Source organism: Neovison vison, chromosome 12 (assembly GCF_020171115.1).
Source record: "Neovison vison isolate M4711 chromosome 12, ASM_NN_V1, whole genome shotgun sequence".
Classification (NCBI taxonomy): Eukaryota; Metazoa; Chordata; class Mammalia; order Carnivora; family Mustelidae; genus Neogale; species Neogale vison.
This window is the reverse complement of record NC_058102.1, coordinates 52,700,031-52,716,625: the sequence shown is the minus strand read 5'-3', so window position 1 is coordinate 52,716,625 and position 16,595 is coordinate 52,700,031. Positions and strand designations below refer to the sequence as shown.

General features: G+C 43.9%; 1 protein-coding gene across 4 annotated transcripts in view; it reads right to left on the bottom strand.

Moving 5' to 3' along the window:
• Positions 1-16,595, bottom strand: part of RIMKLB (ribosomal modification protein rimK like family member B) — a 156,002-nt gene that overhangs the window by 58,019 nt on the left and 81,388 nt on the right. The window contains exon 1 of one of the 4 annotated variants that reach the window (XM_044227378.1): positions 2,457-2,681. The exons of the other annotated variants lie outside the window; for them this stretch is intronic. The gene's annotated coding sequence lies outside the window, so the exon portion shown is untranslated. Of the gene's footprint in view, positions 1-2,456; positions 2,682-16,595 lie in introns of those variants that run through there. 4 annotated transcript variants of the gene reach the window in all.

The window sequence follows — 16,595 nt, the reverse complement described above, 5'->3', positions numbered from 1 at the left end:
TTTGTAATACTCTTTGTAAACTAACCTGTCATAAACCCTCTCTACAAATCCACATCACTAAAATACACCCCCAGACCAGTTGACAGTAGTAAGCAACAAACTCCTTCCTTTGCTTTATGTTTAGTTTTCTCTCACTCTTCACATGTTGTTCCTGGGTACAGAAGTTCTTCCCCCACCCTCTTTCACTTAGTTTAGGACTCTATGCCTGCTTCCCAAAGGAAGATGACAAAAGCTACTTCTCCAACTGTGGAACTGGCTCTGTTCTCTCCCCTCCTCCTCAACCCATTCCAGTGTTCATCTTATTCTTTCAGTTCATAGGGAAAGGAGAAGTTGAGAAATCAGTCTAGAGACTTAACCCATTAGCAAATCCCAGATGGATACATACTGAGGAAAGCAAGAACTGGGAAAGGTTTTTTTTAAAAGCCATGTTTCATGCTGTACCCCAACACACTAATGCTTGAAGCTTGGTTGGCATTCATTGGTCTCAGGTAAAAAAAAAAAAAAAATGTTCTCTTTAGTGTTTCTTCATAACATGGCTAAGAAGGGGTAGACAATTTATAAAACACTTCTAGTAATTTCCCTCTGGAGAGGAAAAGGGGACTGAATGAGAAGGAAAAGAAAAAAAGGGAAATTTGCTGTCACTCTCCCCTCACCTTCAGACTCTTTTGTATTCAATATGGAATCTAAGAAAATGGGAAAAAAAAAAAAAATGAAGATATCCACCAGAAACTAAGGTAAGTGGCATTTGGCTGGTAGCCCCAAGTCTAAAGGTTAGATACATACAATTCTTTACCCCCTGCAAGGGCATAGGTGGAAATAGAAAGAAAGGATCTTCACTGAGTGGAGGATTCTATGTGACTGGATTTGCTTTCCCCTCCTGGACTCTCTGTTCTCAAAATCATAGAGTGGCCCCTCCCTGACAAGATAGTGCTCCAGCACCTAGTGGGATAAGAGAAAACAAGAGAGAAAAAAAAGGAGAGAAAGATAGAAACATCAACAGCCATCTTGCCAAACTGACAACTGAATATATTATAGGAAAGAAGGAAATTAACTGCACTAACCAAGACAGAAAGTAATAAACAAAAGATTACTTCTAAAGGTAGGTAAAGAAGGCCTCTAAACAAAATAGGCCTTCTCCCCTTTGACACACTAACCAAATATCACACAGTAAGTATTACAAAGGAAATTTATGATTGTTAATTTTTAAAATTAGAAGCTGTCACTCTAAAAGTTAGAAAATAAATGCTCAACCTCCATGACTGGAATTTGTGTGTTTTATTCCAAATGCATATCTTAAAGTATTTTGACAACGAATTTTTTAAGAAACAAAAAATAAGATTTTTAAACTACCCAACGCTGTGAAAGAAATGCGATCTACATAGCATTTAAATTCTAATGGTTACAGTTAATAATTACAAACTTCGTTAAATATAATAAACATCGCGCCCACAAAAAAGGAGTATTTTCCATATTAGGCTGCCCCACGTACTTTCCATACAGATTTAGAATTTAACCCAACTCCCCAAAGATGTGAGAACAATTTATGTAATTAATGGGAAAATAACAGCACGCTGAAAGAATTTACATCAAAGTTAAATTTAACACGGTTAGCATAATAACCCACTCATTGAATACAATTAACGCCCCATCTCTATTCATACCCACAATTGGGATAAAATACCGGGATTACAAATCTGCAACCAGAGATAAGGATACATTAGTAAGGCAAATCTGAAGTTATTATCTCCAACCATTCCGAGGTTTTTAAAGGGAGGGGCTGGGGAGGCAAGCTTTGCACCATGGTCAAATGCTTAAGGGAAAAAAAAATCAGGTCAAATTATTTGTCACCCCACTCTTATTCAGAGGACTGTCAAAAGAGAAAGAATGACTCTCACACTTTCTAAAATCTGATGCCCCAGGAGGAGAACAGGGAATCCAAATCATGCTCAAGTGCAGGACGAACACATCCTCCTCCCTCGGTCACACCACAGGAATGTCTGATGGAAGCAGCGACAGGAGAGATTACCACACTCTCGAGGACAGGTTGGCACAACGTGTTTTACTCCACCAAGCATTCCCAGGGTTACCACACCCCCTCAACAAGCGAGGAAGCACACTTCACGACCGAGGCCGCTGCCTCTCTCCAACAACAGTTCTCCCGTACGCACACGGCTCCCCTCAGCCCCCTCCCAGCACCACCACCGGCCCGGGCTCCCCCCGCCTCCTGCTGCGAGCGACCCCCGGCCTTCACTATCTCCGGCGCCCAGCGCGCCCCGGCCCCGCTCCCCGCCCCGGCCGAGCCCCGGCTCCGCTCCCCGCCCCGGCCGAGCCCCGGCTCGTCGTCGAGTTCCTCCGACTGCAGTGGCCCACTGGGGGGAGGGGCGCGGGAGGCGGGGGCGGGCGCGCCTCCGCCTCACGCCACTACACCGGGGGAGAGAAGCGATCGCACCGCTCACCTGGCTCGGGCGGCTCCTCCCTCGCTCTCGGCCAGCGGAGCCGGGCGGTGGCTTCCGACGGAATCGCGGGCTGCCGGGCGGGCTGGAGGTCCGAGAACGAGAGGAGGGGGGAGGGGGGAGGGATGCCGGGAGCCGCCTCCTTTCTCCTCCACCACCGCGGCTCCCGCAGCCAGGCCGGGCGCCCTCGCACACTCGCCCACTTTCTCACAGCCTCGCGGTCGGTGTGTCTCTCCCTCACCCCCCACTCCCACACACACTCGCCCCCACCCCCACACACACTCACACCCGGCCGCCCTCGCTCCCTCGCCCCCTCGCTCCCTCACTCGCCTGTAGTGCGCGCGCGCGCGACCCCGCTCACACACAGCGCGCGCGACGCCAGCGGAGACCGCCCCGCGCTCCCCCAGACCGAGGCGCCGCGCGCCGCTCGCCCGCGTGCAGAGGACCCTCGCGCGCCCCGGCCCCGCCCTCTAGGCGCGGCGGCGCGGAGGGCAGGGGGCGGGGGGCGGTGGCCGGCGGGGCAAGGGGCCGGGCCAGCGCGCGGAGCCGAGCTTAGCGGATCCAACACCTGCGTCGGGACCCGCCCTCCCGGCTCCGGGTCCCCACTCGCAGCCATCGCCGGCCTCTCGGGTGGTGAAGGGGCGATGGAGGGCGCGCGCTGGGAGGGAAATGGGGGCGCGAGAGCGCTTCGAGGACGCGCCTTCCCCACCCGCCCCCAAACCGTCCTCACTAAGGAAGGAAAACGGGTGGGGGGGCGAGGTTTGTTCCCAACTCCAAACCGCAAGATTGATTCCTTCCGTTGTACACCCTCCCCACCCTCACAGTCCTCCTAGGGCCCCATTCATCCACACTGCGAACCCTGACGCCAGCCCACCAAGCCTCTTGGGGACAGTGTGCTGTCTGCGTGTCCACGCCCAGCCCAGCTCAGCCCAGCCCACCACCCGCGCAGCCTTTCCGGTGCCCCCGCCTAGAGTCCCCTCAAGCGGTGGTCTACCCCTCCCAGAGGCAAAGACTGGGAACAAAGATCAATACCTATAAGGTCCTTATCCTTGTACGGAATAAAGACATTGCCTCTGTACATTATGAGGCAAAATTTTAAACTACAATACACCATATATTCTCAGGACTTTAAGCAGGTTTAAAGATCTAGACGGGGTAGTGTGGTACAGTCAGCTTTGCTACTTGGAAACCAGTATAACCCCCCCACCACCCCCTGCTAATCAGTTCCCTTAACTTCCTCCGAGCCTTTGTTATGAAAAGCTAGGAGTATATTTCAAGGTTCCTGTGAGAATGAAGTATATTTAGGAGCATTTTGAAAATCCTCAAGATGTCTATAAAAATTATAGTCCAAAGGAAGCTAAGAATGTATGTTCAGCTATGATACTACTGTTAATTTTTCTAGATCATGAAGAATGAAAACAAAGGCAACAGATGACTGTGCGACTCTACATGGCAAATGCATTTCTAAATAACCTTAGTCATTTATTACCACCAAGATCCCAGATATGAAATACCATAATGTCCTAACCAGTTTGCATTCTTCCAACTCACATTCCATTCTGAATAGCCTCAGCCAACAAATTCTTTCCCGCACTCGGTTCCCAATCTTTATGGTCTGCTGTTTTTTGCTGATTTCACTCAGTACTTAGTCCTTTAAAAGATACAACATAACCCAGGGTGGTAATTTCTGGACTGGATTAGATTTAAGTGTTCTTCTAAAGTACTCTGACTTCTCTGTATCTTACTCTACCTGATTACACAAGTTTTCTATAAAAATATTTCATAGAGGGCGCCTGGGTGGCTCAGTTGGTTAAGCAACTGTCTTCAGCTCAGGTCATGATCTGGGAGTTCCAGGATCGAGTCCCACCTCGCGCTCCCAACTCCATGGGGAGTCTGCTGCTCCCTCTGACCATCTCTCCTCTCATGCTCTCTCTCTCTCTCTCAAATAAATAAATAAAATCTTCAAAAAATATTTATAGAAACTATAAAAGTAGTTACTTCATTGAGTTAGTATAAGAGTAAAGGAGCTAATAAGTGTGTAAGACTTAAGGCCTGGAACAAATTACAAATTACAGTGCTACTGTAAGTGATTACTGCTGTTATGTTTTGCCACTGATAGTGAACCTAGGATAATGAACAGTTTTCACAAAGGACACATTTAGAGGAACAAATGTGCTACAGGACACACTACCTTCAGAAGAAAGGAAGAAAAGTTTACAGAGCTAAAATGTTTCTATTTATTTCCACCCTGATATTCATCTCCTGAAACAAAGTATATTCAATCTGAAGACAAAAGAGAAGCATTTTGTGATCAAGGAAACCTCGATCACAGAGATATTAACACAATGAGAATCTGGCAAAAGATAAAGGAAGAAACTGACACAGGGAAAAGGTTGCGTGACTGGCCCAGGAGATTATCAATAATACCTAGCCTGTCCATTACTCTTAGCGTTAAGAAACCCAATTTGGGGTAACCATGCATCACCCAGAAAAGGAAGGGTGAAACTGTGGGTAGGAAGTATTAGACTATTAATTCACCGGCCATCTGCCTTTTAAAAAATGCTATCTATAAACATACTGTCATTAGATGCCAGATACATCCAAAGAAATTAATAATGTATGTAACATTGCTCTCCACTAAAAGTAGAAAGTAACAAAAAACAGAATGGGTTTTTCTATTTTTTTAAGATTTTGTCTATTTTAGAGTGTGTGTGCACAGGCACTCGGGGGGTTGGGGGGGGACCGGGAGAGAGAGAATCCTCAAGCCCACTCCCCCACGGAGAGCAATGTGAGCTCAATCTCATGACCCTGAGATCATGACCCCAGACAAAATCAAGAGTCTGACACCTAACCTACTGAGCCACCCAGATGCCCTGAAAAAAAAGCCTAGGATATGGCTCATTTTAAACCAACTGTTACTATATATTTACATTAATGATAATCAAATTCATACTTTATATTTTTGTATGAAGTAATGAGGGAAAAGCAATTATTTTTGGTATTTCCATAATGAAAAGGAAGGTCCAGAAAAGCTTGATTTCCTAGACTCAGTTGTAATCTTTGTACTTTTATGGTTGATATGTTTAGACTCACATCTCCTTTGGGTAGCAATGTATGCTCGAAAGTACTTCTGGGGCACCTGGCTGGCTCAGTGGGTAGAGCATGTAACTCTTTATCTTGGGGTTCTGAGTTTGAGCGCCATGATGGGCTTCCTTTAAAAAGTATTTTAAGTAGCTTATCTTGGTTTTTAACCACTCATTTTTTTAAAAGATTTTACCCATTTATTTGACAGAGATCACCAGTAGACAGAGAGGCAGGCAGAGAGAGAAAGGAGGAAGCAGTCTCCCTGTGGAGCAGAGAGCCTGACCCCCCAGGACCCTGAGATCATGACCTGAGCTGAAGGCAGAGGCTTTAACCCACTGAGCCACCCAGGTGCCCCTTAACCACTCATTTTTAACCATTAAATTAATATTCTTCAGCCAGTTCAATCCCTTGAGAAGACATAATTAGCCTAGCATCTCTAGAGTCAGATAAATTTGACTTGAAATCCCAGCTTTATTAGTGGCATGTGATTGCTGTTTCAACTCTATAAGCCTCAGCTATCTCATCAACAAAATAAAGATGAAGTAACTCAAACATAACGCGGTACATAGTAAGTGCTCCCAAAATATTAGCTATTGGAGCGGCTGGCTGGCTCAGTGGTAAAACACATGATTCTTGATCTTGGGGTTTTGAGTTTGAGCCCCACATTGGGTGTAGAGATTAAAAATAAAATCTTTGGGGAACTTGGGTGGCTCAGCCAGCTAAGTGGCTGCTTTCAGCTCAGGTCATGATTTCAGTCCTGGGATGGAATTCGTACTGGGCTTCCTGCTTGTCAGGAAGTCTGATTTTCCCTCTTACTCCACGTGCCCACTCTGTCTCAAAAAAAAATAAAATCTTTAAAAATAAGCAGATAAAGACTATTGAGAGAGAGTGCAAGAGAAAGAGCACAAGTGGGGAGCCAAAGAAGAAGCAGGCTCCCGCTGATCAGGAAGCCCACCTCGGGGCTTGATTCCCGGACCCTGAGATCATGACCTCAGCAAAAGGTAGATGCTGAACTGACTAAGCCACCCTGGTGCCCCAAGAGACACTTCTAAAAGTTCCTGGGTGGAAGGCACATAAAATTCAACGAATGGGCGCCCGGGTGACTCAGTCCTTAAGCATCTTTCTGCTCAGGTCATGATCTCCGTGTTCTGGAATCAAGCCCTGCATCGGGCTCCCTGCCTCAGCAGGAAGCCTGCTTCTCCCTCTTCTACTCCCCCTCCTTGTGTTCCCTCTCTCCCTGTCAAATAAATAAATAAATCTTTTTAAAAAAGAAAAAGAAAATTCAACGAGTTCATGAAAACTAAAAAATCTCCCCTAACAAAGTTGTCCGGGTCCAACCAACTCCATCTCTCTGATCAGACTTGTGTTGCACTGGTGTATCTCTACATCAGGCAGAAAAAGAGAACTCATATATTATTACCTAAAATGCACATCAAACACAACTCTTTAAGTACCCCCATAGACACCATCTGGTGCAAATCTTTCCCTCCCGGCTTTAGACAAGAAAACAAGCTGGGATTTGACCAAAATTAAAGTCCTCAAAGTAGTAAGAAGGAGAATTGTAAACAGGAATGAATCCAGGATTGTATTCAGTACCTCAAATAGTGTTCTTTAGGCCGTTAGCTAAGTGATTACTGTAAAATTCTTATTGGTGGAGAAAAGTGGGTGTCACATCAGAACCTACACTCGCAAATAAGGAATGGTGGCAGCAGCTGCGTGGATCTAGCTCTCCCCACTGCTTCCTCTCCCTGAACCAGCCGGCTAGAACCAGCCCGACAACAACAGTCTTCACAGTTAGCATAGCTAAATACTGATCTAGCCTTTCCCCACCCACATCCCTCCTCCTTTTCCGCCACTCCATTTCTACACATTAAACTGAGCGTCTAACTATGCTAAGAAAATGCCAGTGCCAGACACAAAGGAGGATGGGGGCGGGGGAGGCAGTGAACACCGTACATTTGCTCAATCAGAAGAAAAGGGTGTAAAGAAAGATAAGACTTAAAAAGACTAATGTAGGTTTCCCTCTCCTTTTTTAATTGTATCTGGTTGTTAGGAATATTTCTTTTTCTCTATTACACAGGAATAACCTGGAATGCTTGCTTAAAATGCAGATTCCTTGGCCCTCACCTCTGACCTTTTGACTCAGCCTGTGTATCCACATGTTTTTTTAAAGATTTTATTTACTTGAGAGAAAGAGAGGTGAGACAGAAAGAGAGGAGAAACAGAGGGAGAAGCAGACTCCCCGATGAGCAGGGAGCCAGATTCCGGACTTGATCCTGTGACTCCAGGATCGCCACCGGAGCCCAAGGTAGTCACTTAAGCAGTGGCTTAACCAACTGAGCTACCCAGGTGCCCTGGGTATCTGCATTTTGAGACAAAGTCAAAACTTAACAGAATCAGCATGACTGTATTTTTAATTCGCATCCTAAATTAATTCTTAGACACATGAAAGTTTGAGATTAATGTCTTAAAGAGAAAAATAACCATTTGTAAAATGTTATTTAAAGCCATCAACATTTATTAACTCATTTTAGCCTCAGACAACCTGGTAAGGTTAAGCTTAGATTGTGAGTCCCCTCTGCAGAGAAAAGTGAGGCAAGGAGATTAAATCATTGGTGGTAATTTCCTAGTCTCTTGTTCCCTCTTCACTGGAGTATCTTAAAAGTTTATCAATCCGGGAGTGCCTGTTTGTCTCATTTGGTAGAACATGCGACTCTTGATCTTGGGATTGAGTTTAAGCCCCATGTTCGGGGTAGTCCATGCGTGGGGGGGTGTGGTAACTGGGTCCTAGGCATTAAGGAAGGAACATGATGTAATGAGTACTGGGTGTTATGTGCAACTGATGAATCACTAAATTCTACCTTTGAAACTAATACAGTATACGTTAACTACACTGAATTTAAATAATTTTTAAAGATTTATGTATTTATTTATTTAACAGAGAAAGATCACAAGTAGGCAGAGAGGCAGGCAGAGAGAGCAAGGCAGGCAGAGAGAGAGCAGGAAGCACGTTCCCTGCTGAGCAAAAAGCCTGATGTAGGGCTCGATCCCAGGACCCTGAGATCATGACCTGAGGTGAAGGCAGAGGCTTTAACCCAATGAACCACCCAGGCACCCCAATAATTTTTTAATCCAAAAAAATTTTTTTTTAAAGTTTATCAATCTGGGAAGAATAACAGAAACCTTAAATGAATTAGTAGACACTTCAACCACAGAAATGCTGATGATTATTTTTTTTAAAGGTTTTATTTGGGGCACCTAGGTGGCTCATTAGGTGGAATGTCTGCCTTCAGCTCAGGTCATTATTCTGGAGCCCTGGGATCAAGTCCCAGGTGGGGCTCGCTGCTTGGCGGGGACACTTGCTTCTTCCTCTGCACCTCCCCTGCTTGTTCTCGCTCTCTCTCTCTCTCTCTCTCAAATAAGTAACTTCATTTTTAAAACATTTATTTATTTATTTCACAGAGAGAGAGAGAGAGAGAGAGAGAGACACAGACAGACAGACACAGAGAGGGAACAAAAGCAGGAAGAGTAGGACAGGGGAAAGCAGGCTTCCCACCAAGCAGGGCACCCGATGTGAGGCTCAGTCCCAGAACCCTGGGATCACGACCCAAGCCAAAGGCAGACCCTTAAACACTGAGCCACCCAGGTGCCCCAAATAAATAGAATTTTTAAAAAAATATTTATTTATTTGACAGAGAAAGAGATCACAAGAAGCAGAGAGGCAGGCAGAGAGAGAGGTAGAAGCAGGCTCCTTGCTGAGCAGATGCCCATGTGGGGCTCCATCCCAGGACCCTGAGATCATGACCTGGACTGAAGGCAGAGGCTTAACCCACTGAGCCACCCAGGCGCCCCTTAATAGCATAAAAAAAAAAAAGAAAAAAGATTTATTAATTTTAGAGAATGTGAGCAGGGGCAGGGGGAGGGCAAAGGGAGAGAGAGTATCTCAAGCCAACTTAGTGTTGAGCACAGGGCCTGATGTGGGTCTCCATCTCACAACCCTCAGATGAGGACCTGAGCTGAAATCAAGTGTTGGAGGCCTAACCAACTGAGCTACCCAGGGACCCCTGGGTTTTATATATAAAACAGTATTTTATATTTTAAAATACACATTTTATTTTATACACATTTTATATTTTTAAAATACACATTTTAAAATATAAAATACTGTTTTATATATAAAACCCAGGGATCCCTGGGTAGCTCAGGCTCCCCGCTGAGCATAGAGCCCAACAGGGGACTCAATTCTAGGACTCTGGGATCATGACCTGAGCTGGCAGCAGCTTAACTGACTGAGGCACCCAGGCATCCTGAAAGACTGTTTTTTTGTTTGTTTGTTTTTAAGATTTTATTTATTTATTTATTTGACAGCAGAGATCACAAGTAGGCAGAGAAGCAGGCAGAAAAAGGAGGAAGCAGGCTCCCCGCTGAGCAGAGAGCCTGATGCAGGGTTCGATCCCATGACCCTCCTGGGATCATGACCCGAGCTAAAGACAGAGGCTTTAACCCACTGAGCCACCCAGGTGTCTCCTGAAAAACTGTTATTTAAATCACACAAGGGCTATGCGGACCTTTCACAATTTATCTCATTATCAGTGCCACAAATTATTAATATTTACATATTGAATAAGAATTCTAGAAGCAGTGCACAGTATCTTGGACCAGGTCCCTTTTTCCTGTCCCCCTGCTTTCTTCCTCCCCCGTGCCCAGCCCTCGGTGGCCACCGCCCCTCCCCCACCCCGTTGGTGTGATGATTTCATCTGTTAGATGTGGCTGTTTTGCGTTGCATCGTGTGCTGCCCCTGCCCGTCCCCAGTCCCTGTGCGCGCGCCCCTTCTGCGATGTATGCCCCTTGCCCCTCCCCCACACTAATAATTTATATATATAAGTATCTATATGACGCTCTTTAAAAACATCCCAACCAAAACCAAACAAAAACATCCTCACGACTCCCCAGGGGGGAAAAAAAAAAAAGAATTCTAGAAGCATTCTCTTGATCTAGCACCACTATGACTGTTCCGGTCAGCTTTGCTGTCTTCTGCACATTAAAAAAGTTAGACGGTGAAGCCCTGTTCATGTATAAATTCATTTGTTCTCCTCAGTGCAAAGAAACAGAGCAATTTAGGGGTGGGGGGATGAAGTAACTGGGTAGACATTAAGGAGGACAGGTGATGTAATGAGCAATGGGTATTATATAAGACAGATGAATCCCTGACCTCTACCTCAGAAACCAATACTACTTTATATTAACTGAATTTAAATAAAAAGAAACAGCAGTATCTATTCTGTCCAGATTCATTTTATTTTATAATCAGATTTATTCAGAGAGGGAAGAAGGGCAGAGGAGAGGGACAGAGAGAATCCCAAGCAGACACTCACACTGCCCCCTGCTGGGCACGGAGCCCCTATGCAGGTAGGGTTCAATCCGATGACCCTAAGAATCAGAACCTGAACTGAACAGATGCCTAACCAACTGAATCACCCAGGTGCCCCTCTCACTTTGTTCTTAGATCACTTCTGTTTTCTTGGCTTTCAAACCCCAGACTGATTGTTGAGGTAATTTTTTTTAACTTTTATTCTTTTTATTTTGAGTTATTTTCATATTATTTTAAGATTCATTTATTTGACAGAAGGCGAACAAAAATGGGGAGTAGAAGAGGGAGAAGCAGGCTCCCCACTGAGCAGGGAGCCTGATGTGGGACTTGATCCTAGAACCCTGAGATCAAGACCAGAGCTGAAGGTGGCCTCTTAACCAACTGAGCCACCCAAGTGCCCCTGAGTTAGTTCTAACTCTTCCTTCCTTTTAGTTAGCCTTATTTCCATCAACTCAACCTGAATTCCCAAACTCTTTGATTTTTCTTCTCTCTCTCAGTGCTTTGCAACTGGAATTTTTATCCTAACAGCACAATATAAAGTCAGAAGAGACAAAAAAGAGAGAAAGAAAAAAAGAAATCCATGTTGGATGACACAATGGAATTACCAGACAAATCTCTAATACACAGGTTCTAATTCATTTAGAATTAAATGAATTAATTTAATTGCTTGTTTCCCAGAACTTTTCTGGACAACCAGAATAGACAACCTAGACTAAAACAGAGGATCTATAATAGTGACTTTCTTAGTGAAGAAACGAATGAAAACATAGGAATGAGAAAATTACCAGAAAAATACTTGAAACATGTATAGTTTATAGTTATCTGTACCCAGACTCATAAACCTAAAATGTCTAAAGATTATGGAACATGCTCAGAGCTTTTAGGGAAGCTTTTAGAGCTTTTAAACTTTGTAATAACGCTACTGGACTTCAGTGTTTTCTTTTACAAGTGAGCAAACTGAGGAACAGAGAGGCCAAATAACTTTTCGAAACTCACAGAGTCCAAGCATCAAACTACATACTCTTAACCATTTCTTCTAATCCCTCCAAAGACTATAAAACTGGTTTTCTCTGCAGTCCCCCCCTTCTTAGTACAGCAGCCCCCCTTACCCGTGGTTTTGCATTCTGTGGTTTCAGTTACCCACAGTCAACCAAGGTCAGGAAGCAGATGATCCTCCTCAACAGCAGCTTAACTCAATGTCACAATGTCATTCATCTCACTTCATCTCATCACAGAGGCATTGTGTCATCTCACAGCATCACAAGAAGGGGGAGTTCGGCACAAGATATTTGAAACCACATTCATGTAACTTTTTTACAGTAAATTATTTTAATTGTTCTCTTTTATTATTTTATCGCTAATCTCATACTATACACAATTTATAAATTAAACTTCATCACAGGTGTGTATGTATAGAAAAAAACATAAGCCTCGATACTATCTGTGGTTTCGGGGCCCCACTGGGGGTCTTAGAACATATCTCCGGTGGCTAAGTGGGGGATAAGTGTATATAAAGTTTTATTCAGGTATCAATGCCTGCAGTTTGGGCTTATGTTTTCAGTATCATATAGAGAATGGTTGCAAATACATGTATCAGAATTTGTCACAAAGGATCTAAGAGTCCATTAGCCAAGCATACCTATAAAGACTGAACAAAAATTACTAATACCTGTTATTGCCTGGGTGGTTTAGTTCTTAAGTGTCTGCCTCTGGCTCAGGTCCTATTCCTGGGATCAAGCCCCATATCAGGCTCCCTGCTCAGACGGAAGCCTGCTTCTACCTCTCCCACTCCCCCTGCTTGTGTTCCCTCTCTAGCTGTGTTTCTCTCTGTCAAACAAATCTTTAAAAAAAAAAAAAAAGTACTAATCCATTTAAGTCATAAATGAATTTGCTGAAGTCATGAAAGCTTTATCATTACGCTTTTTCTCAATGGTCAAGGATTAAAAAATAAACAACTGCCTTACGAGGGACCAGGAAATGTGCTGAGGTTTAAAAAGGGACCAAATGACACACTAGGGCAAAAAGTAGTTAAATCAGAAACTCGGAGGTTAGCAGAGAAACCAGGGTTTGGTGCCTAACAGAGGTTAAAAGTAGGTCAGTGTCCCTGGTAGTCACAGCTGATGTCATTTGAGAAATGTGGTTGGAGAAGGGGAGGTAAAATTTAAGGTGGAAAAGTAGCGAGACTCTTTGAGGGGGAGAGCTGTTAAGCGGGCTGGTGAGGAATTTTGCAGAGCAGAGCTTAAATCAGCCTTTCAGCCTTTCGTAGGCCGATGGCAGAAAACAGCAGACGCACCATTTCCTCCTCCCCCTCCCAGCCTGCCTTCGCCCAGGCCTCATCCCTACCTCCTATCACCATCAGACCCCCTCTGCTGGAGACAAAGACAGCAGAGAAAGGAACAAGGAGAAAGACAAGCCTGAAAAATAATTAGTTTGATAAAGGAGAGACAGGTGAGGAAAGAAGTGAAAGAGAGTTTTAATCAAATCCAGGGAACCATGATTGAGAGGAGGAAATAACAAAGGAGAGAGGCAGATTTAAAAAAAAAAAAAAAAAAAAAAAACCGTAGGAAGGGAAGGAGGAAAGATGGCTGAATGAAACAAAAGCCTTATTAATTAATGGGGCAAAGGTAGCATTGGAAATGTAATTATAATAATTTCTAGCCTTAAAAAAATGACGTGAGTAAAGAACTGAGAAAGACACTGTAATGATTACGATTTGAAACTAAAAAAATGTAGTTAGTGTTTCGGCAATAAAGCAAAACTGGGACGCTCCCAACTGGAACTCCTCCTCCCCAACCTGCATCCAAGTTCAAAGTGATGCTGCCTCTGTGTTTATCTGTCTAGATTTACAAGTTCTTTTGCCGAAGTTAAATATTTCATTAGTCCCTGTTAAATTTTGTCAATAATTGTAGTATTAGTAACAATAACTATCTTTGGAGGGTGGGGATAGGGCATGTTTCCACAACCCCTGCTTTTGAAATGTCATGCACGTCGTATTATTTTAATCACCACAAAGGTAATTCTCTAATCCTGTTCAATTAAATCTCTCTCTTTTTTTAAAGATTTTATTTATTATTTGACAGAGAGAGACATAGCAAGAGAGGGAACACAAGCAGGGGGAGTGGGAAAGGGAGAAGCAGGCTTCCCATTGAGCAGGGAGCCTGATTCAGACTCGATCCCAGGACTCTGGGATCATGACCTGAGCTGAAGGCAGACCCTTAAGGAATGAACCACCCAGGCACCCCCCAATTAAGTCTCTGATCAAAACCGAATGACATTCCATAAAGTTCATCTGCTTTCCTATTTAAAAGCAACAACAACATGAACCCTCTTTTTTCTTTTTAAAAACCATTAATGCTCCTGTTTGGATAACTGTTAAGTTTTAAAACATCCCCCAGAATAACCAAAATATACCTGTAATATTCATGTTTACACAGACCCTGTCTTGAGAGAAATAAAAACTAGGAACCATCTCACCAAGGTGCAGGAAGAACTAGGGAAATATAATGCCTAGATCAGGAAGAATGCTACTTTTCTCTCCCTCCTCTTCTCAAATTCCTATGGAGGGAATGTCTATTGTTTGATCTTCTATTTTCTCATTCCCTCTTTTTCAAATCTTTTTTTTCTCTTGTTGAAACAGATCTCTTTATTTCCAGCTCATGTTGCCCCCATATTTCCTTCGGACTTTGTTGTGTCTTGGCTTAGTCGGCTAGACTTCACTAAACTTTCAGAACTGGAATCAGAACAGTGCATTTGGCAAAAAGTCCGTCACACATACCACACAACCACAAACAAGCACTCTGACTGCAAAATCCTTTCAACAATACATTCCCGTTTCCTGCATTCAGCAGTTCACACAGACCCATGATCTGAAATCAGCAACACATGCATTCACATACATTCTGCATGCACAGAGCCTCGGCAGTCAGCTCACAAAGACAAAGTATCTGCAGAAAGGTCTTTGCAGGCAGCAGGCGTAGCCAGTACATTCTCCTCCTCCTCTCTTCTAAGCTCTTCCTCACTGGCTCTTTCTCCCAGCCACCTCCCCCCTGCTGCCTGGCAGAGGCTCCCCTCCTTTTCCTGCAGTTCTGGAAGTCGTAACTGCAGTGCCATCCATCACCCTCCCAACAGGTCCTCGGGCAAAGGAATTGTTTCTTGAAGCTCGCTTTTCTCCTGACAGAGAACTTGCTTCACCCAAGGGTCTGTCGGAACAGAATCTTCTTCTGGAACACAACACTGTAGGCGGAGTCCTAGTGACCTAACTTATTCTAGCGGAGCCTCATTTCGACATGGAGAAAGCAGGGAGGAAAGAAAAAGAAAGAAAACAGAAAAGAGGGAAAGAAGTGGAAAAGAGAAAGCCCTGGTAGAAACTGCAAGAAGGAGGGGCGCCTGGGTGGGTCAGTGGGTTAAGCCGCTGCCTTCGGCTCAGGTCATGATCTCAGGGTCCTGGGATCGAGTCCCGCATCGGGCTCTCTGCTCAGCAGGAAGCCTGCTTCCCTCTCTCTCTCTCTGCCTGCCTCTCCATCTACTTGTGATTTCTCTCTGTCAAATAAATAAATAAAATCTTCAAAAAAAAAAAAAAACAAAAAAACCAGACTTAGGAAGGTCAGAGGGGAGAGCTGAGGAAGAGAGAAAATGGAGCTGGTGTGAAAGTAAAAGGAGAAACAAAGAACCGAGATAGAATTATGACAGATTAGTTAAAATAGCTTCTCAAACTTTCTGTTACCCAGCAAGTTACTGTGGTAACCCTAGAAGTAGAAGAGATTAGAAAGTTAAAAAGAATTGGTGAGGGGCGCCGGGGTGGCTTAGCTGGTTAAGCATTTGACTCTTGATTTTGGCTCTAGATTCCCTCTGTCCCCTTACCCCTCCCCCGCTCTCCCTCTCTTTAAATTTAAAAAAAAAAAAGTGATAAAGACTACTGATGAGATTATATATTTTGAAATTCCCTTAAAAGACACACCCATCACATATATCTGACAAAAGGAAGATTCAAACAACCAATGTGAAAGTATTTAACGATGGTTGGAGAGAAGGTACATTTAAGTATCAGTTAAAACAGATGATATTTGTTGCAAATACTGCAGTATTTGAGATATATTAAATATTTATCTGTTTATCTGAAATTCAAATTCATTTGGCTTATCTTATCTACCACTCATATCCTCAGGGGATCTCGACACAAGGGCAGGTCAAGTCTGAGATACACTGGAACAAAGTAAAAAAGCAGGCATTTAGCAAGACCACGAGGAAGTGGTTGCAAAGTGTAGATTCCTACCCTCAACACAAACATACGAAATCACCAAAAGAGCTCAAGAGTTTTTGACATGCACTGGATAATTTTGACATACTTAAGTTTTATAACCCCTGATCTTCTCAATTCTTCCACAGAGCCCTTCCTAAATCTACATGAAATATGTTAAATTAACTAATGAACAAGGGGACCATTAAACTGAGGCTCTACATAAGAAACCATAATCAACCTATAAATATCTCAAGGTTACAAAATTTAAAGCTAAGGACAGCCAGTCACAAATGGCCAAATCAACTAAATGATGAAGCAATTAATCTCCCTGCTTTTGCCTTTTTTCTCTAAAAGTCTCTCTCACGGGCACCAGGGAGGTTCAGTCGGTTAAGCAATCGGTTAACTTTTGCTGTGGTCAAGGTCTCAGGGTCCTGAGATCGAGTACCAC